Genomic DNA, 25362 nt, shown 5'->3' with positions numbered 1-25362 from the left:
GACAGACACTGGCCCACAGCTAATCCTAAGAAGAACATTCTGGAGAACTCTTCAGCAGCAAACAGAGAGGTAATTTATCCATTAAATGAAGCTAGTGGAATGGTGGAATCGATGACCCTTTCCCAGAACGAGGGGCCCATCTGTCTGTCTACTACTTCAGGAAAGTCAAGTTTGCAAGTATGATGCAAACCCATTTTACATGCAAATCCATGCATGTGATTCTTGATTTTCAAATACAAATTTTAGAGCTGAAGGTGCTTTGTCAGAAGAGGCCACCAGTAGGTAGTCAAAGTACGATTTCTAGATTCAGAGTCCTTTGAGAAGGCCGAGGGAACACTGTGATTCCAGGAGCACTGGGAAGGCGTCTTTATAGTCAATGTACTTCCCAGGCATGGGCTAAAATCCCCCTCCTTTCCTTGACACTGCCTGAAATGCCACCAGCTATGGGTATCTTAGGACCAATGAGCGCTCCTTTGGGGCATCATGATTCTGTCCTCTTTCTATATGACTCAGAATCCACAGAATCTGAGTGTAGGGGCATCTGCATTTGGGAGGAAGAAAGGCAATTTGGGAGCATGTGGGCCTGGGACCCAGGGATTAGGGGAGATGATAGGATGGGAGGTAGAAAGACCTCAGTGACAAATTTTCCTTCTCAAAAGTTTGCCTCAGGCCAGCCTGCTGTTGAAAATATGACTCTTGGTGAGGCCCATGGTCTGGACTGATACATCAGCTGCTTTTGCAACAGCTCTACTCTGGTCTCATATATGCATCTCGAAATCACCATCAGGCCCCAAAACTGCACTTGCCCTCCTCCTCATCGCCCCATCTGCTTCTCCTTTTCTATTCCCATCTCAGTGAGCGCAGCCCTCACCCACTCCATCATCCGGCCTCAGAAACCTCGAGATGGCCTTTGACCTCTCCCTTATCCTCACCCCTACATTAAGTTCATCACCAGATCCTGGTTATTCTCTTGAATTTACCCCCTGCCCCATTTCCTCCTATTTGCTTTTCTATTTCTATTGTCCTAAATCAGATCATTACTACCTCTTGCCTACAATGAAGCAATAGTCACCCTCTAGTCTCCCTCCTGCCAATACATCCTACATGATACCAAAAGAAGGCTAGCTTGCTGAAAAACAACAAGTTGGATAATATTTTTCCCAGCTAAAAAACCTCACTGTCTCCCTATTACAGACAGAAGAAACTCTTAAACTAAGATTTTAAGGTCTTCTTGGTTATGAGCTGAATTGTGCCCCCCCCACCAAGTTTGTATGTTGAAGACCTAACCCCCCCCCCGCCCCGCCCCGTACCTCAGCCTGTGACTGTCTTTAGAGAGAACCTTTAAAGAGGTGATTAGGGGGGGTCGTTAGGGGTGGGCCTAATCCAATAGGATTGGTGTCCTTATAAAAACGTGAGACTAAGATGCAGACACACAGAGAGACCATGTGAAGATACAGGGAGAAAACAGCCATCTACAGGCAAGGAGAAAGGCCAAGGAGAAACCAACCCTGCTGACACCTTGATCTTCAAGTTCCAACATCCAGAAATGTGAGGAAATATATTGCTGCTGGTTAAGCCACTCGGTATGTGCTATGACAGCCCTAGAAAACCAATGTACTCCCCAGCTAGCCTCAGACCCGCGTGCTCTGACTGATCTCCTAGTACCTTTCCTCACCGGCTTATTTGCCCTAAGCCCTAGCTTCACTAGCTCTTACCTGATTTACGGTCTCTGACCCTCTGTCGTTGCTGTGATGATGCCTCTGCATAGACTCTCCTTTCCCCCATGTTTGCCTCTGAATCTAGCCCACATCCCATATCCTCTAAAAAATTGAGTAGAACATTCTAGATGAAAGCATTTCTCTTTGCCTTACACTTGTACTGCCTACCCCAAATCCATGCTCCCCTTCTTTTCTCCTTCTCAAGTTTGTTGGCGAGATGCCCTGGTTTAAAAAAAAAAAATCATTTCTTATCTTCTCTTTCAACAGGGGCTTGTATGGTACATTTCTGGCCACTGCGGTATTAGTGGAGGTTGTTAGGTGGGATCCAAGGAGAAAACCCCTAAAATGGGCAGCCAGCACAAAACAAAGGAAACACACCACTCTGGAGGCTGGGCGTGAGGCAGGATGTCAGCACAGTTGCTTTCTCCTGGATAAGCCTCTCTCCTTGACTCGCTGCGTCCTCACCTGGTCCTGTCTCTATGCACATGCTGTGCTGATGTGTCTTCCCCTTCTTATAAGGACACCAAACATATGGGATCAGGTCCCAACCAAACAGCCTCATTTGAACTTAATCACCACTTTAAAGATTTTATCTCCAAATATGGTTACATTATGGGGTACTAAGGGTTAGGGCTTCTAAGGTACTGACTTTTGGGGGTCACACAATTCAGCCCTTAACAGCCTTCATAATGAGGAGTACTTTGTGTGGATGTGTGTGTACCAATTAATATGGACAATGATTAAAACTGAAGGGATATTAAAAAATACCCCATTCCAAACTCCCATTGCAGACATGATTTAGGGCCCAAGCTGGGCCTGGGACCAGTGCATTTCCACTATACAACATTCTACTCCAGATGTAAGAGTGAGAACATTTAGTTCATAAGATAGGTCTGGGATATTCCATGGAAATGAGGACACAGGAGATTATCAATGTCCACTCAGAGTTTGAGATAGTGTTTCCTAAACTGTTCTCTAAAGGACATTTAGTCTTTCACACTATTGATTGCCTTTTTATGATATAACGTTTCAACAGTCAAATGAATTTAGGAAATTGCAGGGAGAGGAGAGAGAAATAGAGAAGAAAAAAGGAAGAAAGGAAGAAAAGAAAAGAAAGAAGGAGGAAAGATGGCATAAAAACAGATAGACAGATCAATATAGAATATAGAGCCCAAAATTAAACCCATGCATGTATGGTCAATTAACTTTCAACAAAAGAGCCAAGAATATACAATAGGGAAAAAGCAGTCTCTTTAATAAATAGTGTTGGGAGAATTGGATGCCAACATGCAAAAGAATGAAACTAGACCCCTATCTTATACCATACATGAAAGGTAACTCAAAGTGGATTAAGTACTTGAGCATAAGACTCGACACTGTAAAATTCCTAGAAGAAAACATAAAGGATGAGCTCCTTGACTTTGTCTTACCAATAATTTTTTGAATTTGACACTAAAAGCAAAGGCAACAAAAGAAAAATAAATGGGCGGGACTACACCAAACTAACAACTACTTCACAACAAAGGAAATCATCAGCAAAAAGAAAAAGCAACCTGTGGAATGGAAGAAAATATTTGCAAACCACATATTCGCTATGAGGGGTATATCCAAAGTATACAAGGAATTCATACAATTTATACAATTCAATAAAAAAATTAAAAATGGGCTAAGAACTTGAATAAACATTTTTCCAAAGAAGACATACAAATGACCAAGGAGCACATGAAAAGATGCTCAACATCACCAGTCATCCGAGAAATGCAAATTGAAACCACAATGAGATACTACCCCACATTTGCCAGGATGTTATTATCAAAAAGAGAGAACAAGTGTTGGCCAAGATACGGAGAAAAGGGAATCCCTGTAAACTGGTGCAGCCACTATGAAAAAGAGTATGGTGATTCCTCAAGAAATTAAAAATAGAACCACCATATGATCCAGCAGGTCCACTTCTGGGTACAGATGCAGAGGAAATGAAATCACTATTTCAGGAGATATTCATACCCCCATGTTCATTGCAGCATTATTCACAGCAGCCAAGGTATGGAACCAGTCTAAGCGTCTGACAACAGGTGAATGGCTAAAGGAAATGTGGTCTACATACATACAATGGAATATAGGCCTTTTAAAAAAGGAAATCCTGTTATTTGTGGGAACATGAATGCAGCTGACCGGCATGATGCTAAGTGAGACAAGCCAGAGAAAGAAAGACCAATACATATAGTATCACTTATGTATAGAATCTAAAAGAAAAAAAAAAAGAAAGAAAAGTCAAACCCATAGAACCAGAGAGTAGAATAGATGGTTGATAAGGACTAGGGAGAGGGAGATAAATAGGGAGATGTTGGTCAAAGGGTACAGATTTTCAGTCATAAGATGAATAAGGTCTGGAGATCTAGCGTATAACATGGTGGCTGTAGTTGATAACACTGTACGATACAACTGAAATTCGCTGAGATAGTAAAACATACGTGTTCTCTAAAAAAAGGTAAACACGTGAGGTGATGGATGTGTTAATCACAACCTGATGCTGTGAACCCTGGCCCAACGTCCGCATATACGTATATCAAGTCATCACATTAAACACTTTAAATATGTTACAATTTTATTTGTTGATTATAACTCAATAAAAAATTAGGCTCCATAACAGACAACTTAAATATAAAAACCATTTAACAAATGAAAATTAAGGAAAGAAAGGGAAGGAAGGAAGGAAGGAAGGAAGGAAGGAAGGAAGGAAGGAAGAAAGAAAGAAAGAAAGAAAGAAAGAAAGAAAGAAAGAAAGAAAAAGAAAGAGACAGAGGGAGGAAGGAAGGAAGGAAGGGGGAGGGAGGGAGGAAAGGAAAGAAGGTAAGAAAAGAAGAAAGGAAGAAAGAAAGAAGGAAAGAAAGAAAAGAAGGGAAGGGAGGAAGGAAGGAGAAAGGAAGGAAGGAAGAAGGAGGGAGGGAAGGAAAGAAAGAAAGAAAGAAAGAAAGAAAGAAAGAAAGAAAGAAAGAAAGAAAGAAATGAGGGAAGAAAGAATAAAGAAAGGGTCAAATAAATTTGTGGCTCTTTCTTATTTAACTTGGTTTAAACTACAGAAAAGCACATCCCATGGATAAGATACTCTTTTTTGGGGGGGGGGTGGCCCCTGCAGTGAAATAGTTGTGTAGGTGGCATTTACACCTGCAATTTCTGTTTTATAGGGGAAATAAATTTGCCTGTTACGTGAGAAACAGTGGAAAATGAGCAGTTCTTACTGCATGCTGAGATCTCACCTTGAAGTCACAAAGGATAATGGCTAATAAAGCTTTGCAGTGGGAGAGACTGAGCCCGCAGCAAGCCCTCTCCTGATGAGCCGGCCTGGGAAGTGTCTGTGCACAATGAAATGTCACTGTACGGATGAGGGCTCGCGAAGCGTGAGGTCAGGAGACAGGGGTTGCCGTCAATGATGAAACACAAATGCAGCTTGTTTGGGTTCTGCAGCTCCTCCGAAGGTGACGTTACATATGTAACGTGGCTCTTTTTGGCCATTTAGGGGAAGGAGAGGTGAGAACCACATTTCTGCACGCCTCATTGCTTCTGCCTTGAAGTAAGCCATAATCTCAGGTTTATGACTGCCCCAAAGCCATCAGGGTGTTTTTTAAAGATCAGAGTTTCAAAATCTATTTTCCTAAATGCATTTGCTTGGCCCACTTATATCTGAATGAATGAAAGTTAGAGCGTTTAACTAGAATAAGGACCATGACATTTTTCTCCTAGAATCCTAAAATAAATATATCGACAGAGTTTTTATGTGGATTTTAATATTTTAAGGTTCAAACTTAAAACATCCGATTTTTAAGGATTATAAGTGGAAATAGCCTTTTGTATGAAAGTCACGTTTTTCTGGTTTTACATAAAAATGTCTCAGAGAGAACTGAGTTGGTGGAGTGTGAGAGTGGGTTTTGCAAATTTTTTAATGAGGTTGCTTCTTCATTCATTCTTACAGAAGACGTGTATTGAGAATCTGCTAGGCATTACTGTGTTAGAGGAAGGATGACCAACTATTTCAGCTTCCCCGGGACTGAGCACATTCCTGGGACAAAGAGCCTCTACCGCTGAAACCGGAATGAGTTGGTCACCCTGGCTAGAACTGGGCATCAGCGATCAATAAAATACAACCGAGTAACGATGTGATAGTTTCTTAGGAGGAGTATTTTCTCTGGTTTCGCTTGTAGGAACACAAAATAGGGTATTTACTGAACGATTCTGGGTGTTCTCTGACTTGCGTTTAAAAGCCCCTTGAATTTGGTGGTGGAGGAGGTTAAGGTTGTGTTCCAGAATTATTTGGCTGGGACTGAATATTGGAGTAATAATTTTTAAAGCATAACTAGTATAACAGTTTAGGTATGATTGGGGAAAAGCAAAGGAAGGAAGGATGGGAGGGAGGATGGGAGGGAGGGAGGGAGAGAGGGGAGGAGGGAAGGAAGGAAGGAAGGAAGGAAGGAAGGAAGGAAGGAAGGAAGGAAGGAAAGAAGGAAGGGAGGGAGGGGGAGGAGAGAGAGGGAGGGAGGGAGAGAGGGGAGGAGGGAAGGAAGGAGGGAGGGGAGGAAGGAAGAGAAAGGGAGAGAGAGAGAATGAATAAACTAGTGCCAAGTTTGGTGGACAGAATTTATAGGACACAGCCTAGAATTTTACTCTACCACCTGCTCTTAGGAAAACATCAGCACATTCACTCAAGTCCTGTGAGGAGTAATTCAGTCTTGCTAACCTCCCAAAATCTGTGGTGTGGTAGAAGTCGTTGCCACATCTTCAGCTACTTCAGTTGCTCAAGAAACCAGGTCTCATCTGTTGTGTTCCACGCATTCAGATTCACGCCTGCACCCCAGGGATTCAGGGAAAGTTAAAAAAATAAGAATGAATCCTGCAATTGTATAACTGATGCTTATTGTATATTAGAAGTGTTACGCTTAACTTTTACATAACTTACAATCTCTTGAAATAGCTACTGTTTCTTTGCCCATAGTTAGCGACCTATTTGTATTGACACTTGTTGCAAAGTGTTTTGGGCTGCATCCGACTTTCTTAGAATTATGCAGACTTATTACCTAATCTGAAAGTTTACTTGAAAGGAGATGCGGTCTTTACAATAGTGATGCTTGTGGCTTTAGCAGGCTCTATATCACATTCAAGTCTGCCGAGAACTTGCCCACTCTCTCAGACAGGCAAGTCTATGTCAGGTGCCTGCTTGTCCACAGAAACCATAGCTATGTTCGTTATGGTACAGAGCCCGCTGAGGTGGCGTAGTACGGATGGTGTCCTCCAATGCAGGTTCAGTTTGGGAACTGAAGGGGAACAATAGTACTGGTCTGTGGGTCACAGTCATGGCATTGTGTCTTGCGCCCCTTCTATCGACTTGGTCTACCCGATGTCTACCTTTATCAACACTTCGGCCACTCAGTGCTTTCTTTCCTTCCGGTCCTTTCTCCTAAGGATGTGTTGAGAGCCCCTACAAAAGGATTTCCTAAGGTGTTTTTTAAAAACACAGAATGCACACAGCGGAAAGGAAGGAAAAATAAAATAAGATGAAAACAGAGAGGGAGGCAAACCGTAAGAGATGCTGAACTCTAGGAAACAAACTGAGGGTTGCTGGAGGGGAGGTGAGTGGGAGGAAGGGGTAGCTGGGTGATGGGCATTAAGGAGGGCACTTAATGGAATGAGCCCTGGGTGTTATAAGCAACTGATGAATCACTAAATTCTACCCCTGAAGCTAATAATATAGTATATGTTAACTAAATTGAAGTTAAATAAAAAATTAAAAAAAAAAATAAAAACAGAATCCAGAGCACCGCTCAGACCTATTACGTGGCTTATTCTGTTTGCCTCCTCCAGACTTATTCTCCACATTTCTCTGCTTGCTCTGCACCCTGCTGAGCTGTGCCTCGCTAACTGGGTTCCTGGCTCCTAGTCTGCTGTCTGGCTTTGAGTTGGGTTTGGTGACTGGACGGCGCCAGCTGGAGATGAGCAAAGAGGAGGGGCGGGGCTCAGCGTACTTCTTCCAGGCCCCGTCCTACTTCGTCTTTACATCTCTGTAGCACACGCCTCCTCATGGCTGCTCCTGCTGGACAGCCCCTCATCCTGGCCAGGCCACGCCGTGGCTCCAGCTCTCACCGGGCTTGGGTAACGTCATCTCTGTCCTCTCCACCATTGCTTAGTCAGTCCCGGGAGCGGTGACGCCATTCTGCTGTCACTGGTCTCTGGGTGTCTAAACACTCCTGTGGCCTTCTTGACCCAGTTCACATCCTCATCTTAGTCCCCTCAACTGAGACATCTGGGACGAATTCTGTCTGTGGATGAGACCCTAACAAGTATGCCTACTAAATTAGACTTACTGATAGCAGGACCCAGGAACCTGCTTTTTCCCCTTTGTGTTGTTATTATTATTTTAGATTGTGGTACAATATGCACAACATGGCATTTACCGTTGTAACTATTGTTAAGCACACAGGTCAGTGACATTAAGTACATGCACATTATTGTACCCTCACCGCCATCCACCTCTAGAGCTTGTCATCTTCCCGGATGGAAACTCCGCACCCATTAAACCCTAACTTCCCATTCTCCCACCCTCAGCCCCTGGCAACTACCCTTCTACTTTCTGTCTCCATGAATTTGACTACTTTGGAGACGTCATAGAAGTGGAATCGTACGGTATTTACCATAAGGTCCTCAGGGTTCACTCGTGTTGAGGAATATGTCAGAAGTTCCTTTCTGAGACCGCACAGTACTCAATTGTACGTGTTCACCACCTTTGGTTCATCCGTTTGTCTGCGAACGGACACTTGGGCTGCTTCCACATTCTGGCTGTGGTGCTGAACGCTGCCATGTATATGAGTATACAAATACCTGAACCTGCTTTTTATTGATTTATTCTTTTTAAAAATATATTTCAGACAGAGAGAGAGCAGAGGTGTGGAGGGATAGAGGGAGAGACAGTCTCAAGCAGACTCCATGCTGGGCATGTCATTTGAAATGGGGCTCTATCCCATGACTCCGAGATCACAACCTGAGATGAAATTGAGAATCAAACACTCAACCAGTTGTGTCACTCGTGCACCCCCGAACCTGCTTTTTAAATGGACAGCCCAGGTAATTCTTAACTCCCTTTAATGTGTAAGAACCATTGCCCTTAGAGCCTTGCCTATAAAAGGTCTGACACCATTATTTGTATTCTTTGGCCAAAAGTTTATAAACATTAGGAAGTTGCCTCTTCTAGGGCATTTCATTTCTAATTATAGAATGAAACAATACTCCTTCCAGTTAATTTCAGGCACTACTCAACAGATAGGGAGATATTTTGGGAGTTCAGGGGACTTTCTCTTCGTCCTGAAATCATGTTGTCCTGAAGGTTTATCTAAGGGCAAACCCATTTTAACCTGTTGTTGATATATAGAAAGTGTTGAGTCAGAGGAGGACTAGTTGCCCTCTCTGAGTTTTCTTGACATCTTTCATTACTTAGACTGCTACACAGAACACTCTCCCAAGCCTTTCTTGGCCTGCATCACTCAGTGAAATATGCCATGTTCTCTGAGGGCAGATGTCATGGTCCTTGACTTAAAATCTTTGTCACCTAAAATAAATGTCTGATTAGTCTGGAGGATTTTGTCCTTACAACAGTCCTGGAGTGTAGAGAAGACTTTCAGTATCAGTAGGGAAACTGAGTCACAGTAACTAAATTTTATACTATCAGTGAGTACCAGAGCTGAAATTCAGACCCAGATCTGATTTTAAAACCCAAATTCTTCCCATTCTTCCATGCTGTTTTTCAAGTTTACGGTAAAACCTTTCCCCTTTAGAAAATTCTGTAACAACAAGCATTGTATAGGGCTCAGTCTAAAACACTGAAATACATTCAAAGCACCAAAAAAACTGTATGTCATAATTTTTTGGCTTTTTAAAATCACTGTTTGTTACAGGGTTGTTTTTTCCATACAAATATTTGCAACAATTCTGAATTCCCCAAAACAATTCATAGATGATAAATACCATGCTAAGAAAGTATTAAATTTGTACAAAAATACTTGAGAGCTTAATACTTGTTTGTTACAAATAAAAATATATGTTTCAGTGAAAAAAATTAAATTAGATGCCATTTTGTTTAGGAAGGTTTCTTGGAGCCCAGTTCCCAAGATGGGATTGCCAGCTTGCCCTGTAAGTTCTGCCCACATTGCCCTATATTATTACTTGCTTACCTGCCTTTGGTCCTTGCTCCCCTCACGCTCTTTGAGAGTTTCCCCAGAGTTCAGCCCTCCAGCAGCAGCTGCTCAGCCCTCTCAGCATGGAAGTGCGAGAGCGTGGCTGTAGAGAAGCGGTGGGTGTACAGTGGGGAGGCACAGGAAACTCTCTCCTGAGCAGGGTGGACATGGAAGGAGGCAGGGGAAATCTGCGTTATCTATTTTTTTTTAAAAGATTTTATTTATTTATCCGACAGAGATAGAGACAGCCAGCGAGAGAGGGAACACAAGCAGGGGGAGTGGGAGAGGAAGAAGCAGGCTCATAGCGGAAGAGCCTGATGTGGGGCTCGATCCCATAACGCCGGGATCACGCCCTGAGCCGAAGGCAGACGCTTAACCGCTGTGCCACCCAGGTGCCCCTGCGTATCTATTTTTTTTATTGTGTGTGAGCACCTGCATGCAATGCCAGCTGTGGTGAGCATTTCTAGATAGTATATGGGAAGTCATCAACATAGATACAAGCTATAGATTTAGCTGAGTCAGAAGGGAAAAAACATTTTCTATTTATTTACGAGAACTGACCATTTGACATCTATGCAGTACATCTATGCAGTATTACAATCATTGTAGATACATAATACATAAGTATTACTATAATTACATAAGTAACTGCCATAAATTATACAATTATTGTAATACTGCATAGATTTCAGATGGTCAATATATACATAAATTGTACATATATGTCAAACATATTACATGTGTACACATTACATACATATGTTTATAACATATTACATATGTTGTATGTACATATGTAGTGTGTGTGTGTGTGTGTGTGTGTATGTTGTTGTTGTAATTTTTGGATCTTAGAGGGCATGGATCTCCTGACAGGAAGATTACTTTAGGGGGATTTGGCTGAAGGTGGGTAAGAGCTTGGTGAGTGGAAGGGGATGGGACATTCTACTGCCAGAGAAAGGAAAGTCAGGTGAGCTGAGTAAGGAAACCGTGGTGGTGGAAACTGACTTTATTCATTACCATATAGCCATGTGTTGTGTTGTCTAGGCATGTGTGTGTGTGTGTGTGTGTGTGTGTGTGTGTGTGTGTGTGTTAGAAGATCCAAAGGTATCCAACCTTGCAAGATACTCTATGGCTGTATGTTCTGGGAATAGTGCAAACTCTCCCGGCACAGGAGAGAACAGAAGAGAGAGTGTGGGAGAGAAATCGATGAAGGGCTGTTTTGCCTAAATCAGTAGACCTCAGAGGAAATTGGATTAGCCCTGTAATAATTTAGGTATAACTGTAGTTCTGGAAAGAATCGCTCTAGTAGATTTAATGGACTTCATTCAGAGGAAATTCATTTTCTCTTTCTTACTATGATCAGGTGAATAAGAACGTAACTCCTTGGCTATTCCCAAGGACTAGATATGGTGGCCAGGAAGTAGTCAGAAGACCTGGTTCTCAAACAGGGGTGATTTTACCCCCCAGGAGACAGCTGGCAATGTCTGGAAATATTTTTGGTTGTTACAATGTGGGGAGGGTTGCTATGGAAATCTATGGGTGGAGGCCAAGCATGCTAATAAACAGCGTTCAGTGCACAGGGCAGTCCCCACAATAAAGAAGTATCCAACTCCAGGGGCACCTGGGCAGCTCAGTCAGATGAGTGTCCAACTCTTGATCTCAGCTCAGATCTTGATCTCAGGAATGTGAATTTAAGCCCTGCATTGGGCTCCATGCTGGGCATGGAGCCTACTTCAAAAAAAAAAAAAAAAAAAGAAAAAAGGAATTATCCAACTTCAAATGTCCGTAGTACCAAAGTTGTGAAACCTTGTTCAAGAGGAAAAATCTGATACTCAACAAAGGAGATGACATTGGCTTTTTCTCTATTAAGTCCGGCTGGGGAAAGTTACAGCAGGTTCCATGCCACGAGCTGTGGAGGAATAAATAGCGTTAGGGATAGTGTGTTGATATACTTTCCCCCCCCGATACAGTGTACCCTTCTAAAGTGAATTATCATTTCTCAATAGACTTCATTTAAGATGCTGAAATAAACTCTAATTGAATGCACCATCTGGAAACATTGAACTACATGGAGAAAGCAGTGGGATCAATTCACATCATCCTCCACACCCCCACTGGGTAAGTCTAAGTGTGAAATGCCTATTTACCCAAGAGTTATCATGCCGTGCATTTTGAACACTTTTAAAGAAGTTCAGGGTGCTACTTTCAATATGGCAATAACACTCCTCTGTTGTATATCACATTTTAAGGGAAACTGAGGTACAGATAGTATCGTTGAGGTCATATCCCAAGGGCAATAGTGGATCTGGGATCATGAATTGGCTCTGTGGGTTCTTGGTTCCAGGTTCAACCCATTAGCACATATTGTTCATGACCAGTGTTTCTACCACATGCAGTGTTCCATGTAGGCTGTGCCTCCCAAGAGAGGCTGCTGTAAATCCTACTTGTGAGATGAAATGAGACGGTGTGTAAGGAAGTATCTCACGTAAAGCAGATGCTCAGGAAATGTTTGTGTTCTCTGAAAGGAGCAAGTTGATGCTGAGTGGCAGCAATGGGGAGCTCTTGAAATTAAATGTCACCTCCATACCACTCCCTCTCCTCAAACCATGGCCTAAATTGAAGCAGATGGTGATTGAAAGTTAAGGAGGTTTGTTCTGTCTCAATCTGAATGTGTTCCATGTTTGGGTAAACAAGGGAGCTAAGACAAGTGGTACCCAAACTGCCGTGTTTCAATGCTCTAGTGACCATGAGGACTAATTGCTGTGCTAACAAGAATGAGGATTTGTTTAGACTTGCTGGATCAATGGACACATTCAATTTTCTGCATGCACGGCTCTGTTCTGTTCTTGTCTCTCAAAGTGCATTCCAAAGAGGCAGTGGTCTAGGGAACCTCCAGGTGGCTGCAAGTCCTTACTCCGCAGCTCCAGGACAGCTCTTCTGCAAGGGAGAGCCTGCAGGCTGATTTCAGCCACGGCCATCTTTTTCTGTTCACCTCTAAACCTCTCTTCTATGTCCTTTTACCTATAGAGGTTTTTTGTTTGTTTGTTTTTTCAAATTCAAAATAATTTCTGATAGGCTATATAAAAATCCAATTTTGTTGTTGCTGGATGACTGAAAGAATCAAGATCTTGAAGGGAGGTTAGTTAGAAAGAAAGAGAAGAGAAAGTAACTAGCGTATAATCTAAACCCAGATATTTTCTTTTCCTATATAGAGATGGACTTCAGTTTGGTTTTGGATGGACGGTCCAGCCATTCTGCTGGAAGCATTTTCCTAGGCAAGACTTTTGTTATTGGATAGATTTAAGGAAGAGTCCTCAGTGTTTCATAGAGTAACATTGTCTGTAAAGAAGGACTTGTGGCATTGCCTGTCTTTGAGGATGGACTTTTATGGGTTGTTTAAGTACCAATATGAAATCAATGTCAATGTATACTCCTACATATAAAATCCATTATACAATCCCAGCAGCCAATTAAGATGCTGATATGAGTAAAAGTCCTTAAAGGAGATGATCTGAACAACCTTCTTGGAGTGGCAGGGAGACCAGACTGAGTTTAAGCTATGTTTACCTGCACTCAGACATGCCTGGATGTGTTTGGGACACTTGTAGATTGTGGCCCACAAGAATTTGCTTAAATAAGAGAGGCATTCATTTGGATTCGTTTGGTTATAAATTTGAGAAATCTGTTTTTTTTAAAAGTGGATGGGGGAAAGTGTGATGACTGTTCCAGCTACTGTGAGCTTTAGGCTTGACTTGATCCAGGTCCTCAGACAATGTTGCTGAGAATTTCCATCACTCTTTTTTTAAAGATTTTATTTATTTACTTATTTGACAGAGAGAGAGAGAGAGAGAGTGCACAAGCAGGGAAGCAGCAGAGGGAGAGGGAGAAACAGGCTCCCCACTGAGCAGGGAGCCCCATTTGGGGCTCAATCCCAAGACTCTGGGATCATGACCTGAGCTGAAGGCAGACGATTGACTGACTAAGCCACCCAGGGGCCCAGAGAATTTCCGTCTCTTGACAGAAGGTTTTCTGTTGGCTTTATTCTTTGACACCAAGTTAATGGCAAATTGGCTATCAGTCATATTTACAACTCTAGTTCAAGCCTGATGGAAAGAGATGGAAAAAGAACTCATTTTTCATCCAGTAATAGAGCAAAAGTTTTGAGACTGAATTTCATTAGTGTGGTTCTCACCTCTATCACTCCACTCCCAGAACCATTCTACTCAAAATCACCAGATTACGGAGACCACACATCTCAGTTTGCCTGAGATGGTCCCTACTCACATCTGTTACCTGGGCAACTAAAAAAAAATATATTTTTTAAAGATTTATATATTTATCTGAGAGAGAGAGAGAGAGCACATGTGTGCAAGTGAGGGGAGAGGCAGAGGGAGAGTGAGAGAGTCTCAAGCAGACTCTGCACTGAGTGCGAAGGCCAATGAAGGGCTCGATCTCGTGACCCTGAGATCATGACCGGAGCTGAAAACCAAGACGCAGATGCCTAACTGCCTGAGCCACCCAGGCACCCATCTGGGCCTAAATATTAGTAACACCCTGTTGTAGCCATCCTCTAAGATGACCCCCAATCTTCCTAGCCTCCAAGTACTCCCACTGTTTTGTGGCCCCTCCCAGACTGAGTAGGGCTGACCGTGTAATCATTTCAGCCTTGCTTTCTTGGACCACTTGCTCTGAAGGAAATCAGATTCCATGTTGTTAGGACACTGGGGCTTCTGGCAACAACCGGCACTAACTTGCCATGTGAGTGAGCCATTTTGGAAGCAGATCTTACAGCCCCACTCAAGCCTTCAGATGACTGTAGATCTGGCCAATAGGTGAGTGCCATCTCTTGAGAGGTTCTGAGATAGAACTGTACAGCAAAGATACTCTCAAATTCTAGACCCACATAAACTATATAAGATAATAAATGTTTGCTGTTAAGTCATTAAGTTTTGGAGATAACTTGTTACACAGTAGTACATTAGTAATACACATCATTTTTCATTCTCAAACGTGTCTCCGTTTGGGAAATAAATGTTCATTCACTCTAAAAAGGACCTCTATACTGACACCTTAATGTTCTCAGTCAGTCCTTAGACTCATTTTGCTCCTTGTGTTAACAACATTCGATACCTATCACCCCCCGATAGGCTTTCTTTACTGAGTCTTTGGGGCACCACTCTCACCGCAGCTCTTGCTCCAGTGTTTTTTTTTTTTTTTAAAGATTTTATTTATTTATTCGACAGAGATAGAAACAGCCAGCGAGAGAGGGAACACAAGCAGGGGGAGTGGGAGAGAAAGAAGCAGGCTCATAGCGGAAGAGCCTGATGTGGGGCTTGATCCCATAACGCCGGGATCACGCCCTGAGCCGAAGGCAGACGCTTAACCGCTGTGCCACCCAGGCGCCCCTTGCTCCAGTGTTTTTGCTGTCTGCTTGTTGTTTCTTTACTTCTGGATGTTGCAGGTCTCCAGAATCCTTCAGAACTAGTCCTTAGACCTTATCTCTCATCTATTAATGCTTAGAATGTATTTGATCTCACTTAGTTCCACTGATTTATATGATGAAGACCCCCAATTTTAAATCACAAATTCAGATCTCTTCCTATATTCTAATCTTGTATATTCAGCTTCCTAATCAAAATCTCCCCTGGATATTTAACAGGCATCTTGAAATCAACATATCCATAACTAATGTTTGAACCTTACCCCACCAGCCTGCTTCTCCCTTAGACTTCCCATCCCAATCAACTAACATCGTTCTCAAGTTCCTGAGGCTAAGAAACCTGGAATCATCCTAATCCTCTTTCCCTCCCGCCTCACAGCCAATATATGGTAAATGTAGAGTCCACCATGTTCTCCAACCCCAATCCAAGTTACCATCATTTTTCACTTGTATTATTTCAAAGCCCCCAAATGATCTCCCTCCTTCCCCTTTTGGCTCCTTTCAGTCTATTTGCCACACCCCAGACAGAGTGTGATGATTCTCAAACCCAAGTCACATCATGCCACTTTTCTTGGCAACTCCTCACAATGGCTTCTTGTGTACCTCAGAAGAAAATCCAAAGTCCTTCCCAAGGCCTACAAGACTCTATGTGATCTGACTCCTCTACTCCCTGACCTCATTTCCTCCTTATTCACTCTGCTCCAACCACATACTCTTCCTTGGGATTGCTTGAAAATACCAGGTGCAATATTTCCTCAGGACCTTTGCACTTTTTGGTCCCTCTGCCTGTGATATTCTTTCTCCAGATATCCATGTGATTACCTCCTTCACTCTATTCTGTCTCAGCTCAAAGCTCACCTTGTCATTGTGGCCCTTGCTGATCACTTTATATAAAAGGATATCCCTACCATTTCTCTGTCTGGTTACCTTACTTTGGTTTTCCTCTTTGCAATGGTCACCATCACCTAATGGATTTTAAGATGTCAGAAACATGGATGCAAGCAATTTCTAACATGGTGGGAAATGGCACCAGTGGCTTCAGCATCCTCAGCCCATGGCAGCCTAGGCATGGTCCCCCCCATCTTTAACAGGGACACTACCAGCTGTAGAGCAATTAAATGGGCACCATCAGAGGAGCCCTCTGCAGAGCACTGACAGTACAGTTGGATGGGTATAGCTAGTGGTAGCAGTCATCTCCAAGGCAAATGAGACGGGGAAAGGAGAACAGTGGATGTTGTGGGATTCAACATAACTGACACTCAGAAAACAAGTTAGACAAATCCTAGGAGACCCAGAACCTTTCACAAGGTCATCAGCTGCTTAGGGTGAGGTTCATGATTATCCTGCTTGCAGTTGTATCTCCATATCATGACTGGTACATATTTGTGTCTCAATAGATATTTGTTGAATTAATCAGTGACTCTTTATGAAGAGTCCTAGGGTGGCCAGAATTCCAACAAGAATGCAGGGATGGAGACCCAGCAATATGGGCATACAACTGTTTAAGTTATATTTTTAAGTCCAGATTGCTTTGGTTAGGGTCATACATGTACCCTAGGAAAATATGTATAAAATGTCCTTTCAATGTAAAATTTCTCCCTTTGTAAATCCATGCACTGTGGAATTTCAGACCTGGTGCCAAACTTTGTGGAGCTACTTTCCCAACCCTGAAGCTAGGGGTTCTAGCTTATTTCACTGGTTACTCTTAGCCTTGGAACTTTTATTCCTTTCTCTGCTTTTGCCATCCCTGGGTTTTGCTGGCCATAGAAATAGTGCTGGCCCACCTCCTTTCTTTAAATACTGTGAAGTTGCCTCGTGTTTGCTGGTCCAGTAGTTGACTCATGCTACAGGAAATCTGGAAACTGAAGATATAACTGCATAATTATGTCCCAGTTCTCTCAAATAAACTCCTCCTTTTTTCTTATTCCTTAGCTATTTGTTGTCAACACTGTGCTAAGCACTGGGTGATATATTGAGACCACAAGGATAAAAGATACCTAATTTGTTTTAAATTTTTTTAAGTAAGAAAAAAAAAAAAGACTGAACCATGATGCTGGAAGAAATACAAATTGTTGTTTTAGCTTAGACTCTGAAACATTTCCCTGCTTTTAGCCTGCATGCCTAAGGCTGGATCTTGTGATATGAGGAAGATAAGTGAATGTGTAGGGAATTAGATCCTTCAAGAGGATGCCATCCAGATGTTAGATCAAAGGGATTATGATTCATTCACCAAGGAGCTGGACTTCTGAAAGCCTATCCAAGTCTTGGTGCCTTTGAAGCTTGTCTGTAACCATTAAAAACTTGGTATGTGTTAATTTGTATAAATATTGTGTCATAATTTGAAAATGAAGACCAGATTGAGCGATGTAATAACAGCGTCTTTTACCACTGAGCCCCACCTTTGTGAGGAGTGATTACAAAAAAAATAAAATAAAACAAAAAAAACAAAACAAAACCCACAGTGAATGAGCAGCTGCCTGCAGAGCAGACTGCATGTATGATGGAGCTAAATTCTGCTATTCTTTTCTTTTTAATGTTTTTTTATTATATTATGTTAGTCACCATACAGTACATCCCTGGTTTTTGATGTAAGGCTCGATGATTCATTAGTTGCGTATAACACCCAGTGCACCATGCAATACGTGCCCTCCTTACTACCCATCACCAGCCTACTTCACTTTCCTGATCTGAAACTGGAGATCACAGTGTCGCCTTCAAAGGTCACGTGACCATCAAATTACCAGGTGTCTGTGCGCGCATGGAACAGTGCCTGGCTAGAGTGAGCATTCCGCGACTCTCTCGACCTCCCTACCGAGGGCGCTTTCACAGAGTGGAAGCGGTTTGAAAACTGTTGAGTTCTGCCGTGAAGCTAAGCAAGAGCTGCCTTATTGACTGGCTGCTGCTGAAGCTGGGGGGCTGTCTCTGTGTTCGGGGGTTAGCTACAAGGTGGTGGGACAGGCACTGGACTTCATCTCAGAGAATCTGCTCCCTGCTAGTAGAATGGCTCCGGCAAGTTGCTTCCCCTCTCCTCCTTCCTCAGTTTCCTTCACAGTAAAATCACCTAAGGGATTGCTGTCAGGATTCAGTGAGAAAATGTAGGTTAAGTGGTTGACGCCGTGTCTGGCTCGACTTGGACCCCCGGTGAGAGGCAGCTCCCATCGCATTGTGTGTTCTTTACTCCTGGCATGGCGGGGCTGGCACAGACACTGTCCAGAGCCTTCCCATCAGGGGCTGCAGGCCAGCAGCTCACCCGAAGTGCTTCTCACACCATCGGCACTGACTGTGAGTCGTGGGGTTGGCAGAAGTCACCACCGGGCCCTCATAGGAAGGAGGGCCAGACTGAAAGCAGCTAAACAGGACGGCAAAGGCCTGTATTAAAAAGGAGAAAGGTTTTTATCTTGATGAAGTCCCACAAATTCATTTTTCTTTTGTTTCTCTTGCCTTTGGAGTTGTGTCATGAAAAAAGTTGCTTTGGCCGATGTCGTAGAGGTTGCTGCCTATATTTTCCTCTATGATTTTGATGGATTCCTGTCTCACATAGAGGTCTTTCATCCATTTGGAGTTTATCTTTGTGTATGGTGTGAGAGAGTGGTCAAGTTTCATTCTTTTGCATGTAGCTGTCCAATTTTCCCAGCACCATTTATTCAAGAGACTCTTTTTTCCACCAGATGTTTTTTCCGGCTTTGTCAGATTAGTTGCCCAAAGAGCTGAGGGTCCATTTCTGGGTTCTCTATTCTGTTCCATTGGTCTATGTGTCTGTTTTTGTGCCAGTACCGTGCTGTCTTTGTGATCACAGCTTTGTAGTACAGCACGAAATCTGGCATTGCGATGTCCCCAACTTTGTTTTTCCTTTTCAACAGTTCCTTGGCGATTTGGGGCCTTTTCTGATTCCATACAAATTTAAGGACTGTTTGTTCCAGTTCTTTGAAAAATGTCCTTGGTATTTTGATCGGGATAGCATTGAAAATGTAGATTGCTCTGGGTAGCATGGACATTTTAACTATGTTAATTCTTCTGATCCATGAGCATGGAATATTTTTCCATCTTTTTGTGTCTTCTTCAATGTCTTTCAAGAGTGATTTATAGTTTCTAGAGTATAGATCCTTTACGTCTCTGGTTAAGTTAATTCCAAGGTAACGTATGATTTTTGGTGCTGTTGTAAATGGGATGGATTCCCTAATTTCTCTTTCTTCAGTCTTATTATTCGTATATAGAATTGCAACTGGTTTCTGAGCATTGATTTTGTATCCCGCCACATTACTGAATTGCTCTATAACTTCTAGTAATTTGGGGGTGGAGTCTTTTGGATTTTCCAAATAGAGTATCATGTCATCTGCGAAGAGGGCAGTTTGACTTCTTTGCCAACTTGGATACTTTTTATCACCTTTTGTTGTCTGATTGCTGTTGCAAGGACTTCTAGTACTATGTTGAATAATAATGGCGAGAGTGGGCATCCTTGTCGTGTTCCTGATCTTAAGGGAAAGGCTTCCAGCTTTTCCCCATTGAGAATGATATTTGCTGTAGGCTTTTCATAGATGGTTTTTATGAGATTGAGGAGTGTACCCTCTATCCCTACACTCTGAAGTGTTTTAATCAGGAAAGGATGCTGTATTTTGTCAAATGCTTTTTCTGCATCTATTGAGAGAATCATATAATTTTTGAATTTTTTTTTCTGAATAAATTCTATGACACTGATTGATTTGCGAATGTTGAACCACCCTTGCATCCCAGGGATGAATCCCACTTGGTCATGATGGATAATCCTTTTAATGTACTGTTGGATTCTATCAGCCAGGAACTTGTTGAGGATTTTGGTGTCCATATTCATTAGGGAAATCGGTCTGTAATTCTCCTTTTTGATGGGGTCTTTGCCTGGTTTTGGGATCAAGATAATATTGGCCTCATAGAATGAGTCTGGTAGCTTTCCTTCTGTTTCTATTTTTTGAAATAGCTTTAGGAGAATAGGTACTATTTTTTCTTTGAGTGTTTGGTAGATTTCCCCAGGAAAACCGTCCGGGCCTGGAGTTTTGTTTTTTGAAAGGTTGTTTATCACTGACTCAATCTCTTCATAATTAATTGGCCTGTTTAAAAAATCATTTTCTTCCTGTTTCAGTCTTGGTAGTTATAGGTTTCCAGGAAGGCCTCCATCTCTTCCAGATTGCTTAATTTATTGGCATATAGCTGTTGATAAAAGTTTCTAATAATCCTTCCAATTTCATAGGTGTTGGTTGTGACCTCTCCGTTTTCATTCATAATTTTATTAATTTGGGTCCTTTCTCTATTCTTTTGGATAAGTCTTGCCAGTGGTCTGTCAATTTTATTGATTCTCTTAAAGAACCAGCTTCTAGTTCTGTTGATCTGCTCTACTGTACTCCTGGTTTCTAATTCATTGATTTCTGCTCTAATCTTCGTCAACTGCTTCCTTGTGCATGGATTAGGCCTGTCCCTCTGTTGCTGTTCCAGCTTCTTGAGGTGAGAATATAAAAACTGCATTTTAGATTTTTCTATTCTTTTGAGTGAGGCTTGGATGGCTATGTATTTCCCCCTTAGGACTGCCTTTGCAGTATCCCATAGGTTTTGGACCGTGGTGCTTTTATTCTCGTTGGTCTCCATAAATTGTTTAAATTGATTTTTGATTTCCTGGTTTATCGAATCATTCCTGAGCAGGATGGTTCTTAGTCTACAAGTGTTTGAGTTTCTTCCAAATTTTTCCTTGTGGTTGAGTTCCAATTTCAGAGCGTTGTGGTCTGAGAATATGCAGGGAATAATTTCAGTCTTTTGGTATCAGTTGAGACCTGTTTTGTGACCCGGAACATGGTCTATTCTTGAGAATGTTCCATGGGCATTAGAATAGAATGAGTATTCTTTGGTTCTGGGGTGTAGTGTTCTATATATATCTATGAGGTCCAACTCGTTGAGTACGGCATTCAAAGCTCTTGTTTCTTTGTTGATTTTCTGCTTAGGTGATCTGTCTATTGCTGATAGTGGAGTGTTGAGGTCCCCTACTATTAGTGTATTTTTATCTATATGTCTCTTTATTGTAGTTGAGAGTTGGTTTGTGTATCTTGCTGCTCCCCTGTTGGGGGCATAGATATTTATAATTGTCATATCCACTTGTTGGATACATCCTTTAAGAATAATATAGTGCCCTTCTGTGTCTCTAACTATAGCCTTTAGTTTAAAATCCAATCTGTATGATATGAGAATTGCTATCCCAGCTTTCTTTTGAGGTCCATTGACATGAAAGATGGTATTCCATCCCCTTACTTTCAGTCTGAATGTATAGAATTTTTAATTTCTGCCAGATTCACTCTCATTTCCACCCTTAGAGATTCTATATTCTCATTAACATTTTTGTTAATACTTTTTTTAAGTCTACACATCATCTTGACCATTGTTACTCTGAGTTCCATTTCTGATAATTTGGTTATATCCATATCCATTAGATCTGTGGCAGAGGCCACAGACTCATTGTCTTTTCTCTGCTGGGGTAGATTTCTCCTTCTCATCATTCTGATGAGGAGAGGTTACGGGGTTGTCCAGAGCCCAAATTATTGACCGGGACCCAGGCCGTGCACCCTTGTTTTATAGGGATCTTAGGGATGTGGGCTTCTTGATTTTTCAGCCTGCCTTCTGGGGGAGGGGCCTGCTGTGCCGATACTCAGGCAACCCCGTTTGGGTAGAGTCTCTGTGTCCCCTGCGAGGGGGGATGGGGCTGGGCACACCGTGAGCTGGTCTTTCCAGGCTTTTGTTCTCTGGTGGCTTTCTCTGGTGGTTTGCTGTGCCTCTACTGAGAGTCAGAGGAGCAGTGGCCGAATCTCAGCCTCTGTCTCAGAACAGAGGGATCGCGGACTGTTCTCCACTGATGTTCTGGCCACTTTAACTCTGTTTCTGTTGGTGCTGCTCAACCCTGCAGCGACCCGGGATGTGCGCCCCACACCCGGTGTCCCAGCCCTCACTTCCAGGTCCGGTGCGTCTCTGTCCTTTGTGTTTCTAACACCACCAGCCGCCCCCACGCTCCCGGAGCTCCCGGTCTCAGTCTGGTTCCAGTGAGCACACCGGAGCTCCATGAGGAGTCTGGGGGCACACGTTCCCGGCTCACGGTCTCAGTCTGTTCTCTCGCGGGTGCCATCCATGAGTCCGCCCGCTCCCCTGTGCAGGTGGCTACCACTTCCCAGTGCCTTAACGCGGCGGCTCCCTCCCCCTTCTGTTTATCTTCCGATATCTGTGCACGGTTTCATGGCTCCCCGCTTCGCACCTCAATACTCAGTGCTGGAGATATTCATTTGTAGAGATCCAAATGTATCTTCCTGCATCTCAGGCTGATTCCGTGGGTGTTCAGGATGGTCTGGTAGCTATCCAACTCGACTCAGGGGACCGGCTGAAAATGAGGTCCCCTACTCCTCCGCCATCTTTTTTTCCTAAATTCTGCTATTCTTTACAGAGCTTGCTGCTATTCAAAGCACTCCTTGGGTCCAACCAGTCCGCCATACTTTCTTTGATTTATTTCCTTCAGCTGTTTCATTTATTGTTCTTTATTGGCAGTCGTTTGAGGTGGCCTTTCTATGCATTCACACTGGAGCACTTTTGTGCCTGAATCTACACCACTTGTGATGATGACCAGGTATCCTTTTGACAGCTTCCCAGATCTGTGTAATTGTCTTCCCCATTTCATGTTAGAAGTGGCTGGACAGACCACTTTCTGAGCCAAACTCAGGCTGAGTATCAATAAAATATGATATGTATTTATTTATTTTTATTTTTATTTTTTTAAAGATTTTATTTATTTATTTGACAGAGATAGAGACAGCCAGCGAGAGAGGGAACACAAGCAGGGGGAGTGGGAGAGGAAGAAACAGGCTCATAGCGGAGGAGCCTGATGTGGGGCTTGATCCCATAATGCTGGGATCACGCCCTGAGCCGAAGGCAGACGCTTAACCGCTGTGCCACCCAGGCACCCCCTATGATATGTATTTAAAGCCTTAGAACTACACAAGAACATCCAGAGGGTATCACTGTGCTAGGTTCAGTTCAAAATGTATCAGACATGGCAAGTTTATCTAGGTTTTGCAGACATCAAGCAGGTGGCTTCCACCTTTGCCATAAGAAGCTTCATTTTCCACTGAAAGCCTCAGAAGCCCCCAGTGGGTCTGCCTATACATGGCAGGGTGAATTCTTACTTCTTTGTCAATTAATGTTTTTCTGGATGGTGTATTTACCTCTTGGGCTGGGCGCTGTTATTGCATTCAGCTCATTACCTTCACTGGTGTAACGTAAGTAAAATATTTTAGGGGATCAAAATATTTGAGTATTGCTATGATAAGCCTCTCCTTAAATGGACTCTCCCTAAGCAGGGGGGAAAAAGGCAGTAGACATTTCAGACTAATGTTTTTTGTTTTGTTTTTTTCTTAAATGGGTTAATTAGAGTTGAATAGCAAATACATAAAGTTGAAGAATATAGGAATATTTTATGTTATATTCATGTTTATTTTTTCATTTTATAATAGCATGATAAGGAAATCAGAGAAAATGTTAATTAAATTTGTGACCATTCAATTAATGCAATCTGCATGTTTAAAGAGTCACTTTATATAACTTCCATGATTTAGCTGTTTCCTAGTCACCATAGACTCTGTTAATAATACACAATGACTTCAATCTAACATGTTTTCAATGAATTTATGAGCTTCCTGCTTATAACATCCTCACTCTACTTACAGATGTTTTCTTAAATTGCTGTTTTGTTGGCAGACGCAGATACAGTCCCATTCCAAGGACTAAGAGCATGCTGAGCTTTGGATTCTCTTTTTTTGTAAAGCCCTGTCACTACAACATTCAAAAGACGTGTGAAAATGTATGTAACATATATGGTAAAGCCATCTATGTTGACATAAATGGGTAAGAAATACAAACTCTTCAGCAACCTGATTTTTTTCACTTGCAAACATAAGGTGGATATACAGAGCTCTATCTCATCCTTTTTAATGACAGCATAGCTTTCCAATGTGCTATAATTTATTTCAACATTCTCCCATTAATTGACATTTGAGTTGTTTCCTCTTTCTTGTAATTTGCAAACAATGATGCAGTTAATGTACTGGGAAATGAATGTTTGCATAGTTGAACAAATGTTTCTATAGGATAAATTTCTATAATTATAATCTTTGGCTCAAAGGAACCATACATTAACGCTATGATTGTTAAAAAAATCATTCCTTTTAACATTCTTGCCAACTCTTAGGTATTAGCATTTTTAATCTTTGCCAGTTTGATGTGTCAAAACCATATTGTTTAGGGGCGCCTGGGTGGCACAGTGGTTAAGCATCTGCCTTCGGCTCAGGGCATGATCCCGACGTTATGGGATCGAGCCCCACATCAGACTCTTCCGCTATGAGCCTGCTTCTTCCTCTCCCACCCCCCCTGCTGTGTTCCCTCTCTCGCTGGCTGTCTCTATCTCTGTCAAATAAATAAATAAAATCTTTAAAAAAGAAAAAACATATTGTTTAAATCTGCATCTGTTTGAAAACTGCCTCTTCATGAGTTTTGTTCACAGTTCCATTGGCTTGCTCTTTTGCTCATTAAGTTATTTGGGTTCCTTATACATCATAGAAAGTGTGCTTTGTTACATTGTTGCAACTATTTTCATAGTGATCAGTTATTGGTTACAATGAAGTATTTATCTGTTCTTCTCTATTATTAAAGTCACCCTTGCTTGACTTTCTGGGAAACTCCTCCAAATTTTTATAAGAAGTTATAATAAACACATTTATTTTTGCATTAAGATCAAAAAGGAACAAGAACGATTGCCTAAATATAGAATAAATGAAGTATAAAGACTATTTTTTAGCAAGCATGCAAAGGATGTGAAAATGTCTATAAGAATAAAAACTTACACTTTCCCAGAAGTTTCTCGCAGTATGGAAATTCTCCAAGACAGAAAGTCTTACAACTCTAATGGGAACATTTCAGGTATGTAAGAGAGGCCACT

General features: G+C 42.2%; 1 long non-coding RNA gene across 1 annotated transcript in view; it reads left to right on the top strand.

The window, feature by feature from the left end:
• The window catches only part of LOC121106072, a 35757-nt gene extending 11025 nt beyond the window's left edge, over window positions 1-24732 (top strand). The window contains exons 2-3 of the long non-coding RNA XR_005838797.1: window positions 11941-12052; window positions 24126-24732. This is a non-coding gene — a long non-coding RNA (uncharacterized LOC121106072). The remainder of the gene's footprint in view (window positions 1-11940; window positions 12053-24125) is intronic.
• The last annotated feature ends 630 nt before the right edge of the window (window positions 24733-25362 follow it).

This window comes from Ursus maritimus, unplaced genomic scaffold (genome assembly GCF_017311325.1).
Source record: "Ursus maritimus isolate PB19 unplaced genomic scaffold, ASM1731132v1 scaffold_30, whole genome shotgun sequence".
In the NCBI taxonomy this organism is placed as follows: Eukaryota; Metazoa; Chordata; class Mammalia; order Carnivora; family Ursidae; genus Ursus; species Ursus maritimus.
The sequence above is the reverse complement of the archived record's forward strand: the minus strand, read 5'-3'. Positions and strand labels throughout refer to the sequence as shown.